The sequence below is a fragment of the Salarias fasciatus genome, chromosome 14 (genome assembly GCF_902148845.1).
Source record: "Salarias fasciatus chromosome 14, fSalaFa1.1, whole genome shotgun sequence".
Taxonomy (NCBI): Eukaryota; Metazoa; Chordata; class Actinopteri; order Blenniiformes; family Blenniidae; genus Salarias; species Salarias fasciatus.
The window spans coordinates 13493634-13499633 of record NC_043758.1 but is presented as its reverse complement, the minus strand read 5'-3'; positions in this window follow the sequence as shown (position 1 = coordinate 13499633).

Below are 6000 nucleotides of genomic sequence, written 5' to 3'. Positions count from 1 at the left end.
GGCTTGAAATATTTCAGTTGATTTGTAATGAATCCAGAATGTATGACATTTTTGTTTTCTTAATTGCATTTCAGAAAATAATGAACTTGATCACAATATTCTAATTTTCTGAGACAGTCCTGTATATACAGGGAAACTGACAAGAAGGGGGAAATCACTGCATTTTCATCTCAGCAGGTCAAACCTGTTGCAGCTCATCGAAGAAAATACTCCTGGCTGACCTGAGCCAGTCCATAGGCTTAAAGTTTTATTGGAACTTTAATTCAGGGTCTGTTCAAGAAGACACATTGTCCCGAAAAACTTCAAAGTTTTAAATAGCCACAGATAGTGGCTCTGCCAAAAAAATCAATGGACTCCAGTATAAAATGATTCCAAATTCCACCAGAGATGGAAAAATGGCCGACAGGTGTGTAAAATGACCTGACATTAATGACATAAGCTACAGAAAATGAACCTTGTATTCACAAAAGTTTCCAGTCTTTCCTGGAAATTAAGTTTACTACTTTTAAATAATTTGGGCTTTTTTAACCTGTCCTTTTAAAAGAACAGTTGAACATATCCAGAGGTGGAGGTGGGGATTGAACCACTGTCACATGAACTGCAGCTTCCACATCCTGTTTCCTGATCCTCAGCTGCAACAACATAATTATTGTTGTTTTATGCACATTAAAACCATTTGAATCCACCCATCACTGTCCATATTACAGATAATGTAATCATGAGACCCTTTGGGGAACAACTTTTTTTTTTTTAATTCTTTCTCAGGAACTATCATGTAATGAGAAGGATGTTTTGATTTCAGCTTTAGGATTATTATGCATGTTTTGATATTATTTAATCATTTATTTTCCATCATTTATTTTTCTAATGTTGTAATCGTGGGATTTGTGATTTGCTTTTATTGTAGGGGCTTAGTCTTTTGTGTCACTCCAGTGCAGAATAAAATTTTACAACACTCTTTAACAGGATTTTGTTCATTTTATTCTGAATCCAGAATCTTTCATCATGAGTCTGCTTCGAAATCGATAAGTGGAACAAAAATCAATCATGAAAGAAGAAAAACCTGCAATCAAAGTTTCTTTTTGAACGACTACAGCTTTTTAGTCTGTTATACAGAAAATCTTTAATTAGCTGTGTCTGGGTTTTTTGACATTTTCAAATGTAATATGGACATCCTTGGAGCTGGCCGACCCTCGGGCGTCCCCTTTTGTGTGAACACGTTTGTGTGTGTTTTGTGTGTCGACCTACACTGTTCTGTGATTGTCTTTGTCTTCACCTCCACGTCTGACAGACTTCAATTTCAAGACACACACAAAACAAATTACAGACACACAAATGAAAATGTACGTTTATAAACATGGCAACATGGTAGCACGTTTGGCCTGTCCCCAAAAACCGGTGTGAAAGTCTTTTTTGATGGGGAAACTGGCTTCATGCTGAAGCTTTCCTTGAAGAATTCTGTTTCACTCGTGACAATGAAGAGAGAATAGCTCGACGAGAAGTGTGCGCTGTTTAAAGCTTGGGGTTTGTGGGAAACAAAGACATATATCAACAAGATTTTGTCACAGACCAGATTTATCAATCCAACCACACTGGACTCCATTTAAACAGCTTATTAGAACGCAGTGGCAGTGTCGGCGAACTTTATATCCATCTGTGTGAGATTCATTTAGAAGTTAGCCGGCGTGACAAAGTTTGACATCGATTTGATATAGATATATGATATAGAATACGTCTATGAACTGGATCAAGGGCAAAGTGCTAATGCATTGTTAAAACTAATGCAGCTGAAGGCAATTGAGGTAAATGTAACTTCAAGATTGTTTTGGAAGATGGAAGTTATGCAGATTCTGAGTTCTAAAAAAAATGTTTCTGTCATTCACAAAATCAGAAAAACACTCAGAGACAAGTTCAACCCTCCTATTACCCTCAAATGTTACTCACACATTTCGCCCTTGGGGTCAATTTGACCCCACAAAATGATTTACAGGAAATTGTTGACCAATTTTTTGTGTCAGGCACATTGTTTGTTTGTTGAATACATAAATAACCACCTGATCATGAAACCTGGATCCCTCCTCTAGCGCCACCATCAGGCCAAACTTTTGAATTACAAATAATTTATCTTGAAAATCTTTCATCCAAATCTTTTGTAATTTGGGGGGCGCATTCATGATTCTCACAGAATGAACCATCGTGATTCATTAATTGCTGCCTCACCTTTAGACTTGTAAACTCCCGCTAAAATTATCAGGTCAGTGTAGGCTTCCAAGTTTACCCCATAGAGGTCTTCCCAAGTGTCCCTATACACACGGTTCCCCTCTAAATTCATCATCACAAGAACAATATTTTGAATTGGTGGCATTATGAAGAGCTGAAATGATGACTTGATGTCATCAACACGACTGACAGCTTATCTATTGGGCCTGGAACCATCTTTATAACACTGGCTGCCCTCAGTCTACCCTTCTGTTCAGGTGGATAAAGGATATTTTTTCCATTTTTGGAGGGGATCGTTTGTGCTGGTTGAATGCAAACGGGAGGGTCAACACTTGCATGCTAATCAGATGAGAATGAGTCAAAATCAGGGTTTTCCTCGACACAATAGTTCTTTACAACAGTTGTGACAAGGAGAAACAAAGTTGTGAGAAAAATCATCCGTGAGAAAGAAAAAAAGTGAAAACCAAAGTTTTCAGGGAAAACGCTAAAGACAGAACTGCACTTCCTGACCGCCTGCCCCCTGTACCAGGACCTCAGGAACACCTACACAGCAAATTGAGGGGAGTTATATTTTCGGTGTAACTGAAATCTTAGGAAAAGCAGAGTTAATTCTACTCTAAACAGAGTCAGATCAGTTATATTTAACTCCAAGTGTACAAAACGTTGGTGTAAAAACAAAGAGTCAAAGCAAAGTGTTTTCAAATCAAATCTGTCAGTGTTATTGCACTAACATCAACTCTGAACCATTTAACTCCAAACCTGCACCTGACCCTTCAGGTGTTAATTGGCCCCGCCCCCGTACTGTGCCAGCAGCAGCTACAGCGGTCAGACACGGACTGAAGAGCTCCTGGAAATCTGCGGATTACTCCGTTCAGTCCACATTATTCGGTAAGTAAATAAAACTTCTGACAACGTTATGTTTTGAAATGTCGTCTCCTCTCTGGCATATGATCTGTTTTTAAGGCGCAGCCACTGCTACACTGTCCTGTCAGTGTGATGTTTCTTCGTTAGCCTCCACAGTTCGCTAAAGCTTTATGTTTGTTCTTAAAGATTGTATCTGTTGAGGTAAAGGTTTGAGGCACTTTTCCTGCTATGCTGTTTATGCAGAGAAGCTAGCTAACACGAACTGAGCGGTGTCGGGAGCTCGTTTCAGCAGTGGCTAAAGCTGAACCTCGTGGGATGAAAACCCAGCAGTCTGAACATGGTGACCGCCAACCACGAGCGAGCTCTCGGTATCCTGAAAGCCTGGACTTTCTTGCGAATGAGTCATAGCTGATGCTAAGACCGGGACATGATGCGTTGATGGCGCTTACTCTTTTAATCGGTCAGACAATGTCATCAACTTTATTTCATACAATTCACATTTAAAATAAGGCCTGTCTCTTAGATTCACCAAACTACATCTAAACAGAGAGAAGTGGCCTCCCGACGTTGATTTGTTAGTGGTTTTCTCCATGTATCTTCAGTTTCCATCAGAATTCGCCCCGTTATTCATGAAGTTCAACTTACAATATAAATTAAAATGTAAGGCAGTTTTTTATTTAATTTGATTGTTGATGTACTGCCTTTTTTTGTACTTTATTTGCATTCATTGTATGTGCATTTATAGTTATGAGTGATTTTTACTGTAGCAACTGCAAATGTAGGTGACCTGTATAATAAAAATAAATAAATAACCACAACCTCTCCATGTCTTAGGTTCTCCTCAGAAACGGATGCTGCAATATCCTCTCCCGACACGTCTTGTGTTAAGGTATATGTGCTTTAAGTGATACTGGCTCAAACTGGCTGAAATGAGCTCTACTCATCTGGTATGTTATGCTAACTGTACTGTGTACATGTATTTGTGTCATTCTACCTACAGCAAGGAGCCAGCCTCACTGCATTCCAGAAGAAAATTGATGCCACACAGCACTTCCTTACGGTGGCCGACAGGTGCAAACGCGCTGCAAACACAGAAAACACATGCAAGAAAGAAACGCTGCAAGAAAAAAAATGCTGCAAGAGAAAAAAATGCCGCAAACACAGAAAACACCTGCAAGAGAAAAATGCTGCAATCACAGAAAACACATGCGAGAAAAAAAAAAACACCTGCAAGAAAAAAAAAACGCTGCAAGAGAAAAAACCGCTGCAAACACAGAAAACACTTGCAAGAGAAAAATGCTGCAAATTCAATCCACAACGGAAGTGCGCCAGCTCGCTCCAAGAAGAAGAAGAAGAAGAAAAAAGTACGGAAGCCCTACAAGGACATGGTTAAATACTTTTTTTTAAATTTCCTCCGCTTTGCTGTGATAACAAGTTAATTTCAGTGGTTTATCGAGAAGTCGACTTATTTTTCCACGTTGTCTCGATAAAACGACAATACGGTGAACCGCGGGAGTCCCAGTCTTTCACCAGACAGCGACGCTCCGCTGCCACGGACCACAGACAGAGGTGAGTTCAGCCTGTTTATGAGTTTTTTGTACTGTTACTCATTTCTGAATAACTTATATGATGCACGCAAATCAAACAACTGTCTGTCCAGCATTTGCACAGTGGAACTGCGATATTCAGCCTCCTGATGCAGGACCTGTGTGTTTTCTAGTGTCTGACCCAGACTGTGTCTGTTCTGGAGCAGCTCAAAGAACTGCAACAACCTCACCAAATTCACCAGGTCAGCTTTTCCATGCTGCTTCATGCAGACAGACATGTGACTTGTAAGAAAAATAGTGGAGCAGTGAGTTAAAAGTGGATGGCGACAAAATCAAGGACAGCAAGCAGACTGCTGGAGAAACCTGTTGCAGGAGTTCTAATCAGTGTAAAACGTCAGCGGGGACGTGGTTGATAAGGGTCTCATTCAGTTCTGCTTTGTTTCATTTTTTCCCACAATACTTTTATTGATTTTCAAGTTTTATAGTGAAAGATAAACAAAAGATAGCATAAGAACAAAGCTCAAAACACAAACACACCCATTCACACCTGGTAGACCTGCACCAAATGACTCATATATGCACATACATGTACACACACACACAAAACCAAGTGGCATGCACAGAACACTGATAATGGCGAGAAAGAAAATAGTAGTAGTTTGAATGTCATGCCCAGTTCTGCTGTAACATCTCTTTTCATTAACTCACTCACATGCTCACTAACTCACTTTCATTTACTCACTTATTCACTTTTACTGACCGATGCCTTGTGTCTTTTTTATTTTACAGAAGGAGCTGGACGTCGTGATGACAATGTGGAACACCGGGATCCAGCCAGGCACTAAAAGATACGATCCCTTCCATGGAAAACCTTTCCTCTGTATCACGTACCAGAACTTTACCGAGCACAGGACGACCTCCAGCCAGTGGACAGAGGGAACATTGTCTTGGAAGAGGACATCTGTCTTTGGAAAACTGACTTTGTCTGTGATCCAGATCTTCACCAGCTCTGCCTTGTGGTCATAAATAAACTGAATCTTGAGGCAGGTCATGATGCTGCTGAGGCAACCAGACTGTACAGACAGCCGAAGACTTAATGAGAACACAGCTGTCAGTCAGATTAACCCCCACCTACCGAAACTGTTGCCACAACAGCCGATATTAAAAACTTTAGCCTACCGCTTTGAGCACACTTCCATTTCCAGTGTTTTATACACCCCTGTTTTCTGATTTTTTTTCATTTTTTACAGTGTTAGTTTGTATGAAACATATCATGGATGCACTGAAACAAATAAATGTGTTCAGTTTTAATGTGGGATGTTTGCATGTCCTCTAAGTCCAGCTATGCTTCACAAATATCCATTTTCTT